The sequence below is a fragment of the Anabrus simplex genome, chromosome 1, assembly GCF_040414725.1.
Source record: "Anabrus simplex isolate iqAnaSimp1 chromosome 1, ASM4041472v1, whole genome shotgun sequence".
Lineage (NCBI taxonomy): Eukaryota > Metazoa > Arthropoda > Insecta > Orthoptera > Tettigoniidae > Anabrus > Anabrus simplex.
In genome coordinates this window covers 146972705-146992552 of record NC_090265.1, presented here as the reverse complement: position 1 = coordinate 146992552, position 19848 = coordinate 146972705, and the positions used below count along the sequence as shown (strand labels likewise).

Sequence of the window (19848 nt, the reverse complement as noted above, 5' to 3'; positions counted from 1 at the left end):
AATACACAACGTTATTAAGAAGTAAAGCAGCAGTCGGAATGTATAGTACATTAATTCTTTTTCAAGTTCGAAGGGGACGTATGACCTAAAATACTTAATATCTAAAATAAATAAAAATAAAAGTAAAAAAACAGAAACATGAAAGAAATTAAGAATTAGTATCTCCAAAAGAAATAACTTTAGTCTTAAACTGACACCAGTTAATACAACTGCATATAAAAAGAAAATCATGGAAAGTAAGGCATGAAATACATATGTTTGATAAGAGATGAGTTGTGGCAATCAGTATGAACAGCATCTTAAACCTTAAGTACAAATAGACGCTAGCAATGACAATTTATTTGCAGTTTTCCTTACATTAAAATTTAATCATTTTAAATAAAATTTTATATATATATTTACTATTTTATTTACGTCGCACCGACACAGATAGGTCTTATGGCGACGATGAGACAGGAAAGGCCGAGGAATGGGAAGGAAGCGGCCGTGGCCGTAATTAAGGTGTGAAAATGGGAAACAACGAAAAACCATCTTCAGGGATGCCGACAGTGGGATTCGAACCCACTATCTCCCGGAGGCGAGCTCACAGCTGCGAGCCCCTAACCGCACGGCCAACTCGCCCGGTAAACTATAAAATGAAACAAAAGAAATTTAACCGTTTTCATGAAAACACCATGAGACGACATAATCTAATATCTGTAAAGTTACAGGTAAATATAAATATAAAAGAGAAACTAACCAAATGCCACAATGATAAGTGTATCACGATGATGCAACCGCTTTCCGCGGGGAGCCACGTGCTTTGAGCATTCGGATACGCGAACTAATTAAAATTCGGAGTGCCATAGCGGTGAACACGTCGACGATTTAAAAGATTATAGTCTCCTTTTGTTCAAAAACGGACAAACAAAATATAAATGACATTATGGCAAATGAAAGTACATCGTGTGAATACTGTGACTGTGACCACTGAAAATTTACAACAAAAGCTTTGAAACATCGGCAATTTAACCGTCTAAATATCAATGTTGACCCTCATTTGAGGTCTCCCTTAGCCCGAGAGTGGTGTGGTGGTGATATTGTTTTAAGAGGAAGTACAGCTTGGCAACCAGCCTCTATATAACACTAATCAGAGAGAAAAATGGAAGGGACCCGATATTTCGAAAATGAACGTAGGCCTATCGGACAAAGAAATACGAGGGCCAAGACGGGAGTGAAAATGAGAGACGCGCTAGACCTACATACGTAATAGCATCGGGAACGGAAAATAACAACAGTTGATCAAGGGACGTCGGACAGGATATATGAAAGTGAGGAGCCCTGCACAAGTAAGTGGAATCAATGCCAGGAGTTAGCTAAGGGTCCCGTGGTCGCCAACCCACCCTGAGGTATCACAACGATTGCTCTACAACCCCTATGGACAAAGTTGTGTGGGGCCGAAAGTATTAGAATTTCTAAATGTCTCCATATCGACTTTGGCATGTAAATTCCACCTAATTATGTGAAGAAAGAATTTTACGCCCTATATGACGGTGCCATTGCACTTGAAATGAAAATAAAAATCCACAACATGTTTCCAGTCATTCGACCGGGTCAGGAATGGAATGAATGAAGCCCCCATCTAGCGGCGAGGGTAGGAATTGTGCCGGCTGCCGAAGCCTGTCGCACTCCTCTGGGGCATTGATTAATGAATGAAAGATGAAATGAAATGATATTGGAGAGTGTTGCTGGATTGAAATATGACAAGAAAAACCGGAGTACCCGGAGAAAACCTGTCCCGCCTCCGCTTTGTTCAGCACAAATCTCACATGGAGTGACCGGGATTTGAACCACTGCACCCAGCGGTGAGAGTCCGGCGCGCTGCCGCCTGAGCCACCATTGCAGTTGATTTAGGATAATTAGGGCAGAAGTAACAATATTCTGTAAGAAATTTTGAAAAATAGGCTCGGGTTATATTATAATTAGCCCTCCACGTCGTTAGACGACAGCCGTGTAAGTAAGTACCAGAACACACGGAGCGACTCGTGTCGTGCTACACCCTCATACACCAGTCTAACAAGGAACATTCGCAAAACACCTGGCTTATAATGGCATAATTCAAAGATGGAAATTCCAGTTGTAAGTAATGTTTATTGTATCAGTTCCAGCTGCCCATAGAGGTAATTATGCATGTTTATGAGCCTATATGGGCACTGATACAATAATGAATATGACAGGAAACTCATCTATAAATAATTATTATTCTACTAGTTTTAGCTGTCTTTACATATAGTTAAACACATCTGTGGGTCTTAATGTAGAAATTTGTTAGGCTCATGTGTAAACGACAACGAGCATTGTGGATGTATGATGCATTTTGTAGTTAGGAGTGGAGCAACTTGAATCTTCAGTATCCCGAACATTATTGTCAGAAGCATCAAAGTCCGGCTCCATGGCTGAATGGTTAACGTGCTGGCCTTTGGTCACAGGGGTCCCGGGTTCGATTCCCGGCAGAGTCGGGAATTTTAATCACCATTGGTTAATTTCTCTGGCACGGGGACTGGATGTATATGTCGTCTTCATCATCATTTCATCCTCATCATGACGCGCGGGTCGCCTAAGGGCGTCAAATCGAAAGACCTGCACCTGGCGAGCCGAACTTGTCCTCGGACACTCCCGGCACTAAAATTTAATTTCAGGAACATCAAAGACATCACATTGAATATGGCTTTCTATCAGGCATCCTTAGTCATGTCATTGAATATGGGAGCACTGAACTGATTATAGATAAGCGCATGAAGGTTTATGACAACTTTATGGCTCTGGAGGTCAATATCAATGTTGTCCAGTAAAACTCGCTCGCAAAAACATCTGGTGGATGTCCGCCTCCGTTAGTATTATTAGCTGCCGTCCTCCGGGACCCCGGTTCGATTCCCGGTATTGCCAGAAATTTGAGAATGCCATGGAAGCTGGTATGTGGTTAAAATGCTACAACATGCAGCTCACCTCCACTGCGGATGTGCCTGAAAAGAGCTGCACCACCTCAGGAAGAGGACACGAGTTTACTTTCTTTTCTTGTGGATTTCTTCCACAGAAGAAAAAAGTATACTTTCAAATGTTGAACAAGTGAAATGCATCAAGTGAATGTGTTTATCCGGAATTACGAGCATATTTTGTTGATGGAGTGAAAATAAATCTAGAACCAGACAATATTTAGCAATTGTCCAGTCATTGTTTAAGAAACATCTTGTTCACTTTGCCTGGTTTTGAACAAATTATATATATATGTTACGAGGTTAGGTTCATGCTCTATTGCACAAGGGGACCAAGTATGTCATTTGGTTCACGTAAGATCATAAGAGGAGAGAGAAGTTTACCCTCCATGAATACAATGGGCTGAATTGTATTCGAACGTAATATGCAAGACGCTGATTTCACTCCAACAATCGTATCTCTTTGACCGATGCTAGATAGTGTACGTGCTGTGTGATTTTAATCATTAAATCAAGAATAGTCGATATTCAGAATTTCAGCTGATGAATAATGAGGATCGGTCTTGTCAGTGAATTTAGTAAAGTAAAAGCTAACTCGTGCCCACGTCCCGAGGTGGCACGATTCTCAGGAATGCCCCTAAATAGAGGAGAACTGCATGTACCATTTTAATCACATACCAACCCTCCTGTCATTATCAAATTTCTGACAGCACCGAGAATCAAACCCGGGAATCTAAGATTGGCAGCTAACAGCGCTAACTGTTACGTTACTGAGACGGACAGTGAATTCAATACTAATGCAATTGTGGAATTCTCAATCTCTTCTTGCTATTGAGCATATTTGGAAGTTGCAAAGTGCGTCTTTGCGATTAACAACCTTGTGAACTACCTTGAAATTCTAAACCCAGTTCTATTAAGCTTTAAAATAAGTTCATCCAAGCGCTCTAGCTTTCGTGCAAGCGCACTGCCTGATATTAATATCATGCATAGCCATTACATTATCCCTTGCATCTTAACAATTGGACCACACGTTCTCCGAAAAGACCGTGAGTTTCTCACGTTTTGTGCAACCCCAGCATTTGTCTCCTGTAAAAATGGGAAACCACGGAAAACAATCTTCAGGGCTGCCAACAATGGGGTTCGAACCCACCACCTTCCCAACGCAAGTTGACAGCTGTGTGACCCAAACCGCGAAGCCACTCACACGGTAATTATCTTCTTGACACAATCTAAAGGAACACAGTCTTCAGCTACATCATCATTCAAAGGCTCATAAACAAGCTCGACATCAGAAGTTTTCTCGGAAGGCGTTTGCACCAGTTCTTCACTCTCTAGGATTTCAGTGATAGTGGCGTCTTCGAGTTTCTTGAATTAACTGCGAATAGTGTTTGCAAATTCTATTTCTCCTCGTGTACCTTACGTGTTGAGTATGGTAATTCAACCTGGTATAAAACCTCTAGAACCTTATTTGGGTCAATTTTCATTGCGTAAGATACAAACTCAAATGCACACAAACAAGATTAATCACAGTATATACTCACAAATGTAAATAACAGAACATTGTTCTAATGGACTACCACAACAGTACGCTGTTACGCACACAACTGAACGAGTCAGTACGGGCAGCTAAAACTTGCGTTCGTGCCATCTAGTGGATCATTTACGCCTATTTACAAAAGATGAGGTAAGTACCCGCCAGACACTTAGCGAATGTCCCTTGTAGGATGAATTCATGCATACGTAGTTGCGCTATACGCAACGTCACGCGCTACCTTGGACCATGCATGACCCATGGATAGGACCCGGATTTGTATGTAATATAATCAAAGCATGGCGAGTATAAGAACAAGTGTGAGGACCACCGCCATAAGATCCTTGAGACGGCGGTGGTGAGGACTCCTCGAATTCAAACAGGTCCCGCCAGGCAGCGCTAGAATGGGCAAGCTTCAAACTACCAATCAGCTGATCTTAGGAATGATGCCAGAAGAAACGTATTACTGCGTGACTGGTAAGTATTTACACTGTCATTTAAAAAAAAGAGATATTACAATAATGCCACGGCAGGGTGCAATGGAAAAAATCATATATGAAAATAAGAGCTCTACGGCCTTCATCACACGTTGCGGAAAGCACAGGTTACTGTACAGGAGTGTACATATAGGCTACAGATAAATAGCACATAACTCCCAGCATATTAAAACAAACACCCATGAATTATTTAAAGATAATACTCTGCTTACCAACTCAATTTGTCGGTTACTGGACTTTCGAAATCTTGCGTGAAGATTTGGTGGATGTTCGAGATGAGACTGGATCTAGCTCGAATGAAATATCAATTAGAACTTTTAGGCGCCTTTTGAGCGATAATATCGTATTTTCGGCATTAGAAAGTACACTAGGATGACCCAAATTTCGATTAACATTAGAATGGCCTTTTAATTCCCCATTCACTGCTGCATCACCGCCTTCAATCTTCTTTTCCTGACGGTGTCTAGGTTCCTTTTCTTGTTGGGAGTTTCACGGGACTTATGCCCGGTTTCTGGAATGGTGAGATATCTTTCCGATAGCTATTGCTTTGTTACAGCTGTCGACTCGATAGATCTTCGCTGCGTTGCACATCGGAATAGCAGCTAACTTATCGAACTGTCAACTATTGGCCCATTGAGCAAGTTTCATAAATACACACTAGATGCCACCCCTCGTACTGCTTTGTTTTTGTGCATTAGATTAAATTTGTTCCCTAGATTGCAAGGCACATGCGCACAAGTAATGCATCGTATTTGAGCATTCTGTGCAGCTCCTATTATCCCCTCTTTGCCATGCAGCGAGAAATTGGTATTCGACTAGTTCTTCCAGACGTGGGTGACAGTTTCGTAGTGTTTAAGGACTGTCAGAAGAATTTGACATTGAGGATTTCTAATGAAATATGCACACCAGTAGCACGTGTCACGCGCGATCCTGTTTGCACTGAGCCTTATAAGTATACCGTACCGGTGTCTCTTCCCTGTTATTCCAAAATATGAACACTGTTTGACCAAAGTGTAACGATATATATCGGGTAATTAACATAATTATATAACCTGTTAGTTCCTTTTAATGTAATATCGTTAATTAAAAGCAATCCCACGATAAAAGTGCCGGTACATGCTCACTGTCAATGCAAGTGTGTAATTATCTGTTATACTCAGTTACTGTAACCAGTGCTTTTATGGACACAAATGCAGTCGCAGATACAAATATGATAAGACTCAGTAGTACTGAATCTTAATGGGTATCGTAATTAATATTCGATCAACAGGGTACAATGGAAAATTATTTGTTACAGGACGCAAATTGTCACCTGTAACCTCTATCAAACCTATGCTAGTATATTTGTTTAGTCTCAATCTGTCTTTGAATTCATTTTCACTATACTTCATTAGAACATCAGGCCGACGATGATATAATCGTGGTCGTTCTACAATGTTGACCATTTCTACAATTTCTTCGTCGGAAGGAGATGAGATAGCCATAGAAAATTTTAACAAACACAATGTTAGCTGCTGATACTGAAGTACTGCGCACGCGTCACCAAGTTAACAAATAGATATCTCCTGGTCAGGGCCCTCTAAGTTAGCAGGCGATTTATCGAACCGATAGATGTATCTTACGTTCGTGTAACGCCAAAACACAAGTTAACCATTCGATACCCCTATTGGTTCGATATCTCACGTTCCAGAAACCGGGCATTAATCTCACTTGAAAGGTATTTCGGCAAATTAAGGAAAATGGAGGCACTGCTCGTGAACGTAATTTCCATTTCACACGAGAGATATCCACTTTTTCAACACCGGGCGAGTTGGTCGTGCAATTAGGGGCGCGCAGCTGTGAGCTTGCATCCGGGAGATAGTGGGTTCGAACCACACTGTCGGCAGTCCTGAAGCGGGTTTTCCGTGGTTTCCCATTCCCACACCAGGCAAATGCTGGGGCTGTACCAGCCGCTTCCTTCCCATTCCTAAGCCTTTACTATCCCATCGTCGCCATAAGACCTATCTCTGTCGGTGCGACGTTAAGCAAAAAAAAACTTTTTCATCATTCACCATAAATTATCTGATTTTACTATCAAATCATCAATGACATGAACATGACAAATTCTGCTATTTCGCGTTAACTCAGTTTCCTTCCGTGGAATAGCTCTGGCCTATTTTTCAAATTGGTTTCTATCCTTCGGTGGTGAAAAATCGCATAGCATCATCAACTACTCTACCACAGTCAGACTTACAGGCAGACGCAAAACTATTAAACTATTAAATTAATCAAACCATACAATATAAATGCTTGAAGTACAGGAACTGAAAGCACATAAAATTCAGCTTATTCAGTGAAATATCTTGCACAGTAACGTCCTTTTCTATACCCGGCTTGCCGAAACTACTGGAGCACGTGTTGGACATAATCGCTTGCAGTGCTTGCAGTGGCGGGACCAGAAACTACCATGGCCGAGTCATCACAATGGTCTTATATTCGCCATGATGAAAGTGTGAAATATCTACATCAAAGTAGTAAATATCAGAGAAATATGTAACTAAATATGTAACATTCATTTTAAAAAACGTCGGTGTATTCCTTTGATTATGGTTTATGGTTACGATATGATAAAATTATTTTAAATATCTTATTTTTATTTTACGAAAATGTTATCGTTGTCGCTTTCAAAATACTTCACATATATAAAAAGACTGTATGCGTCGTAAATTGAGGATTGTACGTCCAAAACTTGTCCCGTTCTCCACGGGCTCGGGTGTGAAGTGAGATGAAACATCGTAGCGAGTTTTTAATGCAGGATGCTCTTCCTGACGTCAGCCTCATCAGAGTAGTTAATGAGATGAAATGAATAACGTGATATATGATAGCAGAGAGGGATGGGGTGGAACTCGATGCAGGCACGTAGCCTACTCCTGTCGAATAGTACCAAGAGGTCTGCTCAAGGCTTAACGTCTCCATCCGAAGGACGAATTACTATTAACAGCGGTATATGCCCTCACTCCATATGAACACTGCGGAGAAGTTTGGAATTGAACCCAGGCTTTTGGCACGCTATCTAGTGATTAGAATCGATATACAACCACCTCTCCAACCCTATCGGCCAACATTCTGATGGTGAAACATGATTCGATCAACGGGACTCGAACCGGCTAACCACGGTGTCAAACTATTTATAGACTTGAAACCTTAACGATCATGGCTACCTGGCGGGCTGCATTGCAAAGCGCGGAGTATTTTACACAAGTTATTGTTGTGGCTAATTTCTTGTTGTCCTCATGCCCTGAAAAAGAAAAAGAAGAAACTTTACTAAATAAAGTGAATATTTATATAAAAAATTAATTTAATTTCATCGATTGCAAATGTTAAAAGCAATTAAGCTCTTTAGACCCTTTCAATCGTGAAATTACAAGCGTTTCGCCCCAGTGTATCAGTGGGCTCATCAGTTGGTTTGGTACTGTTTATATATACAGAAAATATTCTTCCCATAATATGTCAAATATGTAATATTACTAAGAATTATGTACAAATACGTAAAATGAAACTTAAGTATGACCACGTCAGAACCACAATTCGTCGACATTCTTTATTCTCTTTCTTAATCTGCTTACCCTCCAGGGTTGGTTTTTACCTCGGACTCAGCGAGGGATTCCACCTCTACCGCCTCAAGCGTAGTGTCCTGGAGCGTGAGGCATTGGGTCGGGAGATAAAACTGGGGAGGATGACCAGTACCTCTCGCAGGTGGCCTCACCTGCTATGCTGAACAAGGGCCTTGTGGGGGGATGGGAAGATTTGAAGGGATGGACAAGGAATAGGGAAGGAATCGGCCGCGTCCTTAAGTTAGGTACCATCCCGACATTTGCCTGGAGGAGAAGTGGGAAACCATAGAAACCGTTTCCAGGATGTCTGAGGTGGGAATCGAACCCATCTCTACTCATTTGACCTCCCGAGGCTGAGTGAACCCCGTTCCAGCCCTCGTAACACTTTTCAAATTTCGTGGCAGAGCCGGGAATCGAATCCAAGCCTCCGGTGGTGGCAGCTAATCACACTAAGCACTACACCAGAATGGCGGACTCTTTATTTTCAGTTGTCTAAAAGTAAAGGAAGGGGCTACCTGGTCGAGGCGGTAAAGGCGTGTTCGGTTCACCCGAAAGGACGTGGGTTCGATTCTCCGTCAAGAAGTCGTGAAATTTAAGAAACGAGATTTCCATTTTCGCAGGTGCATGTGGTCCAGATGTTCACTCAGCCTACACCAAAAATGAGCTACAGGTTAATTCCTGGTGGCAAAGGCGGCCGGGCGTAGAACTAATCACTCTACGTCATCAAGTGCCGAGGTTACGGATAGTGGAAGCCTTTACTTTTCACCCCTCCCAGGGCCTTCTTGGCCTGTGTGGGGATGCCTTTGCTTTGCTTTGACAAGTAAAAAAAGGAATATGTCATTACATAAGAATCCGAGCGCTACTCATGAACTATTCGACACATCGCGCTACAGCTGCCGTCAGTCGTAGCCATGGATCGGACTGATAGCCCATTGACAGGGAAAAACGACCAGCGATGTGAGGCATGTTTACTAATGTACACTCAACCGCATAAGAAATGGCCGTCACTGAAGGAGACTTTCTTTCAAAATCCTCTTATTGAAATAGGACGAACATATTGTGCAAGTGGTAGGATTTCAAGTATCATCTCTTCGGCTACTTTTTTTTTTTTTTTATTGAGTGTACATGGAAACGGAAAAATAAAGAAACAGGTCTGAGAGGAACCGCTGACACTGTTTGTCGAGGAGGATCCAACAATCGCGCTAAAAATGAGTTCTGTAAGTAAAATCATTACTTGTTTATTATTTATTTAGGTTTGAACTTATCAATTGACTCCCTCCACTCCTCACCCTCCCATCAGGCAAAGTCAAGCTTAGATTACGCAACAACCTCCCGTTACCAACCTTGCCCCGCTTCTAACCCCTACAGTACAGCAGAATTAAGCCCCATTCACAATGCAAATGTAACGTAACGTAAACTTAAAATTTACGTTAACTTAGAAGTTAGCGGCCATGTTATCTGATGGAACCATTCACAATGCGCCAACGTAAACTTAACTGCAAGTCCGTAAAATTAAGGGATTGCAAACTACAAGCTCTTGCGGTTAATTTTACGTTAGGTTTAAGAACCAGCCAATCAGAGTAGACGTAAACATTGTATTTTATGCGCGATATAATGACTTCTTTCGACGAAACACTTGTATTCTCTTTCAAAATAATCTTTGTGCGTATGTATGATAAAAGGAAAAAGAATTACAAAACCGCTGTACCGAAAAAAAATACTTGGAAATAAATTTGCTGTAGCAATGAAATCTCACGGTAAATGGCGGGAGAAAAGCTTGCAGCGCTGGCGACCGAACGAGAGAAAATCCCTGCCATAGATAAAACAGTGTCCCTGTATATTTCTTAACATCATAACAGGCTACTAGTTTACGAAACCGATATCATCCAAACATCTTATCGGAGAGTTATAGCTAGACGCATAGATGTCGGTAAAGGAGACCTTACACTTGTTTTATTAGGAAAGGGGAATCAAATCGTAAGATAGTGTTTGGAATCAATCAATCAGTCACTACTGATCTGCATTTAGGGCAGTCGCCCAGGTGGCAGATTCCCTATCCGTTGTTTTCCTAACCTTTTCTTAAATGATTGCAAAGAAATTGGAAATTTATTGAACATCTCCCTTGGTAAGTTATTCCAATCCCCAACTCCCCTTCCTATAAACGAATATTTGCCCCAATTTGTCCTCTTGAATTCCAACTTTATCTTCATATTGTGATCTTTCCTACTTTTAAAGACACCATCCAAACTTATTCGTCTACTGATGTCCTCCCACGCCATCTCACCACTGACAGCTCGGAACATACCACTTAGTCGAGCAGCTCGTCTCCTTTCTACCAAGTCTTCCTAGCCCAAACTTTGCAACATTTTTTGTAACGCTACTCTTTTGTCGGAAATCGCCCAGAACAAATCGAGCTGCTTTTCTTTGGATTTTTTCCAGTTCCTGAATCAAGTAATCCTGGTAAGGGTCCCATACACTGGGACCATACTCAAGTTGAGGTCTCACCAGAGACAAATATGCTCTCTCCTTTACATCCTTACTACAACCCCTAAATACTCTCATAAGAACCATGTGCAGAGATCTGTACCCTTTATTTACAATCATATTTATGTGATTACCCCAATGAAGATCTTTCCTTATATTTATACCTAGGTATTTACAATGATCCCCAAAGGGAACTTTCACCCCATCAACGCAGTAATTAAAACTGAGAGGTCTTTTCCTATTTGTGAAACTCACAACCTGACTTTTATCCCCATTTATCGTCATACCATTGCCTACTGTCCATCTCACAACATTATCGAGGTCATTTTGCAGTTGCTCACAATCTTGTAACTTATTTATTACTCTGTACAGAATAACATCATCAGTGTCAAACAGTTCAGGTTTCATCTGTATGTACAAAACGAACTGATGAGGGCCATTTCTTACAGTAGATTACCGAAATCGCCCCGAAATAACCTTCTTTGATTCAAGGGATGAACCCATTTTCTGCACCATTGTTTGGTTCGCCTTTTCGTGTAAAACCCAGCTCCCAGGAGCAAAGCAAGAGATGTCTGAAGTAATGCAAATTCCGCTACCACGTTGTTTAATTCCATCGAGATATTAAAATATAAAACTGCGAGATAGCCTAAAACCCGACTTTCGTGCTAAATAACATGGCAGTGTTTTGATTGGCTGCTGTGTACTCTTTACGTCCATGGTACGTTCCTCCATTGTGAATACCACAATTTTTACGTTAATTTTACGGTTACGTTACGTCGTTAAGTTAACGGTTACGTTTGCATTGTGAATGAGGCCTTATATTCGTAATACTGAAAGACAAGTTCTGACAGTTCTTAGAGGGAAGTCTGTGTACTGCCTACCTAGTTGCTTGCCATGGAAACATGGGTGGACCCACAGCGGTTGCCATGGAGATAAGCCTGCTGGCCGGCTCGCGTTACTTGGAGTTGCCAAACCTCTCGCATCTGAGTTACGAACGACAGAACACAGCGGTTTAAACGAACAAGTGAGCCGGAAACGAGAGGAAGGAGAAAGGAATGTGGCAACACCGTGCAATGCTCCTCCCTCCGGCGCTATCTGTCAAAACACCGTTTTTTAATATTACGGGTATAGTTTGCCACTCCTGCCTGAAGAGTTACCGAAAACCTAAAAATATTCACTTCTTAATATTCAATTTTAAATTTAGAGGTAGCAGACTTTTTTTTTATATAGGTTGCTTAGAACAGTCTCAACAATCAATCAATCAATCAATCAATACTGACCTGCATTTAGGGCAGCGCCCAGGTGGCAGATTCTCTATCTGTTGTTTTCCTAGCCTTTTCCTAAATGATTTCAAAGAAATTGGAAATTTATCAAACGTCTCCCTTGGTAAGTTATTCCAATCCCTAACTCCCCTTCCTATAAATGAATATTTGCCCCAGTTTGTCCTCTTGAATTCCAACTTTATCTTCATATTGTGATCTTTCCTACTTTTATAAATGCCACTCAAACTTATTCGTCTACTAATGTCATTCCACGCCATCTCTCCGCTGACAGCTCGGAACATACCACTTAATCGAGCAGCTCTTCTTCTTTCTCTCAGTTCTTCCCAACCCAAACTTTGCAACATTTTTGTAACACTACTCTTGTCGGAAATCGCCCAGAACAAATCGAGCTGCTTTTCTTTGGATTTTTTCGAATTCTTGAATCAGGTAATCCTGGTGAGGGTCCCATACACTGGAACCATACTCTAGTTGGGGTCTTACCAGAGACTTATATGCCCTCTCCTTTATATCCTCACTACAACCCCTAAACACCCTCATAACCATGTGCAGAGATCTGTACCCTTTATTTACAATCCCATTTATGTGATTACCTCTCCTATCACTAGTTTGACGAACTTCATATATTTCAGTTACAAGCTGTATATGAAATTTAATGGAATATAGTCCCTTAAAAATATTTGTGGTCTATGGTGCCTCACTTGATTTTTGTAACAGATTTCAGATTTCTGCTGAAAAATCTTAATATCAATCACGTCAACTTATTTCCAGTATTCCCTTTCATGTGACATAATTCCTGTTCATTCAAAATACGACATTTTATCACATGTTCAAAAATTCATAAGCGCAGATCTAGTTTATTTCAATGATGCATCCGCATCTTAAAAATTGTAAAAAGCACAAAAATGATACTAAGCGACAACATTTATATCTGGAAAACAATGGATTAATGTTATGAGGAGACATACAGGTTGAGCACGGTTGAGAAGTGTACTTTTGATAATGGTTCTGACGATAATGAAATCGGGCAAGTTGGCCGTGCGGTTTGGGGCGCGCAGCTGTGAACTTGCATCCGGGAGACAGTGGGTTTGAACCCCACAGTCGACAGCCCTGAAGATGTTTCTCCGTGGTGTCCCATTTTCACACCAGGCAAATGCTGGGGCTGTACCTTAATTTTTTTGCTAGTTGCTTCACGTCGCACCGACACAGATAGGTCTTATGGCGACGATCGGACAGGAAAGGGCTAGGAGTAGGAAGGGAGCGGCCGTGGCCTTAATTAATGTACAGCCCCAGCATTTGCCTGGCGTGAAAATGGGAAACCACGGAAAACCATCTTCAGGGATGCCGACATTGGGGTTCGAACCCACTATCTCCCGAATACTGGATACTGGCCGCACTTAAGCGACTGCAGCTATCGAGCTCTGTACCTTAATTAAGACCACGGCCGCTTCCTTCACACTCCTAGGTCTTTCCTGTCCCATCGTCGCCATAAGACCTTTCTGTGTCGATACGACGTAAAACAATTTGTAATTGATGATAATGATTTAACAACAACAACAACAACAATAATAATAACTATAAATGTCGTGTACTTGCTGATAGTGCATGCTAAATTTATGTCATTGAATAGTGTTCTACAATGAAAAGTGGTACATCTGGAGAACTTTGACTGTTTTCCTTGGTGGGACACTGCAATCCAGAATTGCAAATAGCACAGCTACCTACAAAGTTTGACACAGGCAAACAATCTACATGGAAAGCATGATTGCAATAAAACATAACAATTCCGTTGATTTTGTTCAGATCTTCAGGTACCGGTAGTAGTTTCCTATGGCATGCACCACACACATGATTATCTCCAACCGAAATTCCTCTCTGATGCATGTCAATTAGCTTTTTGTGTATATTGAAGTAATCTGATACGAGTATTTTCTTACATCCTTCTTGAACAGATACTTGCAAATTATAATCTTGTATCATCTTAACAAGGGAGTTCTTTAAGCCGTCGATTCTTAAGCCACTTTCAATTCTCTGTAGAAGAATACGAGGATCAATGTACGTGCCAACTTTCTGCAAAAGGAATGTAATATATTCTGGCTTATCTTGCGAATGTTTAACGAGCTCATGCCAAAGTTCTGTATCATCATGTTCCTTACAGAAATTGACTGCATGATCAATATTACCTAATTGTTGTATAATAAGGACGAGAGCCTCCTTCGTATTACCTATCCTTCCGAGAAGATACACCATTTCTGGATAGAACGACCTTTCGTAGCAGGTATCCAATGCCTCTTGGATTGGATAATGGTCACTACAACGAAGAAATGACAGTAATTTATGACGTGCAAAGTCAGCATATAGTTTCACCAATAGTCCATGATACTTACTGGCTTCCTTTGCATCTATTTTATCTAATGCATCCAGATAAAGACATAAGTAATATTTGTTATGTTCCAAACTTGCCACAATTATATCTGATGATATCTTATCCTTCTCCATAAGCATGCTAATAGCCTGCTCAGAGTCCAGTTTAATTAACTCTTCGATTACATCGTGAATAGAGTTATACAAGTTATGTTTATGTATCAACTGGAAAACACCCTTGTTCCGTAATTTTAAATACGTAGCCAATGCTTTATCATACTGCTTTTCATGTGAATACAAAATAGCCAGTGCTTCGAGGAGCATAATATTTTCCTTGTCTTTCAGCAAGAAATGTTCTAAGACAGCGTTTACAACAGCTGGAACACTGAATAGAGTTGGTGGCCACTCTTTTATTAAACGCAGAAATCTCTCAGGTTCCATCTTAAGACACTCGTAGAGCACCATCTCATAAATAAGTGGAGGGAGGGGATTTTCTGCGCATGGTAAATGATCACTTACAGCTCTCAGCTGATGAACTCTGGCAAACTTGTATACTTCTTCCTCCCACAAACTTTTATCCTTTCCTAGTATTTTCGAACATAAATCCCCCGCTTGTTTGTATTTGCCAAGAGAAAGTAAGTGATCAATATAAGCTCTCCCAACCTTAAACGCATTATATTTCTTCAGATTGCGTCCCTTATATTGTGTAACGGCTTGCATAGCAGCTTCAAACTTATGATGCTCCACCAACCACTGTAACCTGTCATCTATATCATATGGAATTGCATTTACAACATCCTTCGGACTCACGACAAAGAAATAATTATCATCTATAAGGCATTCCAAATGATAATCATCACAATTGTACTCCTGATATCCTTTTAGTGATAGACTGTTAATGCATATTTCAATATAATCTTCAGTTCTTGGTTCCACCACATACAACCGTGGTCTCTGTGCCTTTCCATTTTCATCCGTTTCTTTAATATGTCCCAAAATAACCACCAGATTATCAAGAGGACCCAATCCACAAATATAGAAATCAGTCACAAATGTTGATATAGGCTGAATTATATACTCCGAAAGTCCTGACTTGGAAACTTCAATAGGATTCCGTTTCCTTAGGCAACATATTCTTACTGTAACACCCCAACCAATAAGAAGACCCACGTTACTAATCCAACACAGACTGCATTGATAACTTCTTGGTAGATCATTGAGTTTCCTGTTCCACGTAATACATCCTAAAAAGCACTTTTCATCTATGTCATATACTCGAACACCATCATCAGTTGCCCATGCAATGAACTTCCCGTTCCATTTGATATTCTTGACTCCACCTTCAGCTTCACATATCACGGTAGATTTAATACGTGATAGATAGGTCTTCTCATGAAGAATCAGCTGTTCATCACCTGTAACAATTCTCCTACCAAATCCACATTTTAGAAAATATGGATCAATAGCCACAGACGTCACTAAACGGGCAATAACAATGTCTTCACAGTGTTCAGTCGAGTAAATACATGCAACGAGAACTTTACCATCACTAGAGCAACTAGCAATGTATTCACCATTCTGATCAATGCTGAGCTGATTGACAGCAGCTGTGTGAGCTTGAAGTTCTTTGTCACCAATATTATTTCCTTGATGGTCAAATATATAAATATTCCCGCTATGACTTCCTATACAAATAAACTTAGGATGAACAACAATGCAACTAGCAGAATCTTTCGCTAGGATAGTCTGAACGTCATTCATCAAACGTGCGTACTTAAATTTTGGTTCAGTTTCTACAAACTCACTTTCATCTTCATTATCACAGACACTCGTTTCTTTGAAATTATCGAAATACGTCATCACTAGGTATAAAATACTAAGTGCTTCAGAAAATTATACAATTAACTCCGGTGAGAGGATACAAGAAGACTATATTTCTTCTTCTTCTCCTTATGACTGATATTGGAATTTTAAGAATTGTCAGTGTTCTTCTTCTTCTTCTGGAAATTTAGGGACTCTTGACATGTTGCCCAGTCACAAAAGAGTTGTCAGTGCACAAAAATTATTATTCTTAGAGGATATGATTTATAATCTAACATCGAGATTTACTAGTTAATAGTAGTTCTTGTCACTTCTTAAATCTACTTAATATATCTACAAAGCCAGTACTCCTTCCATTCAGAAATTGGTGTTATTATTTTAATTTTAGAGATTTTCCAACTATTTTACAAACGAGAAAGCTCAGGCCTTACTGTGATTTCAGAAAGAAACCCATCGTAAGTACTGAATCCGCACCTTGAACGGGAATATAGTGGAATGAAACTAATAGTTTAGTACCTACAATTCACTTCTCACAGACTAAACAGCGTAGATTTTTCTAGATTCTGAAATCCGCATTTCTGAAATGAATTATCATGATTTTGTATTCATGACACAAAAACGTAACAGGATAGATGAAACTGAACAATATTAATATGACAGGAATGAGTGACGCACTAGTAGCACATTCAGCAGTTTTGCTAACCTCGAAAAGCTCCGACTTTCAACTCTAGATTTATGCAAGGTTTTTAATCCGTATGATCACAGCCATCTTGATATATAGAGGCCTGCTACTACCAGTTGTGTCCGACTCGTTGGCTGAATGGTCAGCGTACTGGCCTTCGGTTCAGAGGGTCCCGGGTTCGATTCCCGGCCGGGTCGGGGATTTTAACCTTCATTGGTTAATTCCAATGGCCCGGGGGCTGGGTGTTTGTGCTGTTCCCAACATCTCTGCAACTCACACACCACACATAACACTATCCTCCACCACAATAACACGCAGTTACCTACACATGGCAGATGCCGCCCACCCTCATCGGAGGGTCTGCCTTACAAGGGCTGCACTCGGCTAGAAATAGCCACAAGAAATTATTATTACCACCAGTTGTGACGTCACGCGTATAGTGCTCACTCTCCGTCGTCGCGTGTAATTCCATGTTGCTGATACGATACATTTTATCATAATTTGACAAAGAAAATGCAATAATAAGCCTATAAACACAAAACACCGAAGAAACACTATCAAAAGTATACATACGAATACACAAATATATGCACTCAAGGTAATATATTACATATTGTAAAATGTTCGACTGAAGGCTACTCACCTGGACTGTACGATGACGGTGAATAGGCGAATGGTTTTCTCTCAAAACAATGCAATTCTTTTATGCTTGTCTGAGCACATGAATAAGTTAAAGAAAACGTATTTTCCAAAATATGACAGATCTTGGTCACAACACTCATTAACTCAGCAGCACACACCCACACTTGTCACGGGTTTTTCAACTTTCATTATCAAAACATTGAAAACATTGAAAGAAACATCCCTAGAATTTCCACTGCCTAAAAATATATCTTTGAATCAGATATCAAGGTATGAGTTAATGTGTAGCTTTCCACAATTTAAAAAGTAGTATGATGGTCACTAGGCAAACTGTTGCTGTTTCTAAAATGCCAATATATTATACTTATTTGAGCACCTAGTGTTATTAATTATTTATTAATGACAGGAAAATATTTGCTATGATATGATAGATCTTGGACACAACGCTCATTAACTCTGCAGCTCACACCCACACTTGTCACAGAAATTACCAGGTTTTTCAACTTCCATTATCAAATCATTGAAAGAAAGATCCCTACGATTTCCACTGTTTAAAAATACATCTTTGAATCAGATACCAAGGCCTGAATTAACACGTAGCCCTCCATAACAAATCATTTGATGCTCAATAGGCGAACTGTTGTCTCTAAAATGTTATTGTTTTACGCTTGTTTGTGCGCACAGTGTTGTTGTTAATTATTTTTGAGTATTTGTTACAAAAACTGTTTCCGTAAATGTGGCAGATGTTGGACACAATGCTAATGAACTTTATACCACACATACACTTATCACAGTAATTGCCGGTTTCTTCAACTTTCATTTTCAAAAATTTTGTAAAAACATCCCTGTGACTTCCGGTGTTCAAAAAGGCAGCTTCAAAATCAGATATCAAGGTCTGAAATAAAGTGTAGCCCTTCAGAGCAATTTGAAAAAAAAATCTGTAGGCAGTTTTAACCCCCCTCTGCACAGCTTTAGCAAGTATGAATTTGGTTTGAAGCTTGTAAAACAAAACTTTTTTGACATCAATTTTGGTAGAAAATTCAAGTACATTTAGGGTTGTTAACTTACCCAACAAGTCCTCATAATTTGATATCTTGTCTCCTTCTTCTGGCGATTTTCGTTTGGCAGGTATTGGTTGAGACATATATGACGTCTGCCCAGGAAATATAGTTGGCACAGCATCGTCAGTTAGTTTCGGCTTTACCCTAGGTACAGTTAAAACGGAACCATCTGGTCGTTTTGCAGTATCAACTCGAATTATGTGATTTTCGGAAAAATGTTTAATACAGACACAGGCATATTTACTGAGTTCAAAATTAGATCTGTGTATAGCATAAATCCATTTTGCTAGCTTCTCCTTATAGCTAGGAAACGCAAATGTTGAGATAGCCACTTCCTTGTTTGAACGGTAATTGGATGTAGGCCTACAACCAGGCACTCTACACGTTAGCCCCATTTTGCAAAGAGGAGCATACACTACACTAATACATTATAGTAATAATCGTAATTAAATGATAAACTTTAGAGTACTTTAGACAATTCATAATAGCTCAGTATTATTAACCTATCACATAACCTAGCAATACTTCCTAAAATCAGGCTGCTCAAATTAGAATTCTATAGTATTTAACACATACTATTGCTGAAAATACATCCTTTACTGATGCGTTTTCATACAGTTATGACTTTTAAACACCTCTAATAACGTTGAAATAACAACAACGTGCTACGAAACCACCATGTAAACAAGACTCGTGCCTACATATCGCTGCACTACAAAACTGACGTCATCACTATGGAACTGTCATGTGTAGCAGGCCGGAACTTCGAGTTGACCGTGGTATGATCCATTGTATTTAATTCCTGTGTACGGAATAAAAATATGTTGATGAACAATCCACAGTGCTGTGTGTACAGTCCAATATTTTTTTTTTTTGCTAGGGGCTTTACGTCGCACCGACACAGATAGGTCTTATGGCGAC

The 19848-nt window shown here is 40.2% G+C and overlaps 1 protein-coding gene and 1 pseudogene across 1 annotated transcript in view; one reads left to right on the top strand and one right to left on the bottom strand.

Moving 5' to 3' along the window:
* Positions 1–19848, top strand: part of LOC136858255 (frequenin-1) — a 435568-nt gene that overhangs the window by 317174 nt on the left and 98546 nt on the right. The window lies entirely within an intron of this gene.
* LOC136857452 (vacuolar protein sorting-associated protein 41 homolog pseudogene) lies at positions 13972–16581 on the bottom strand (annotated as a pseudogene).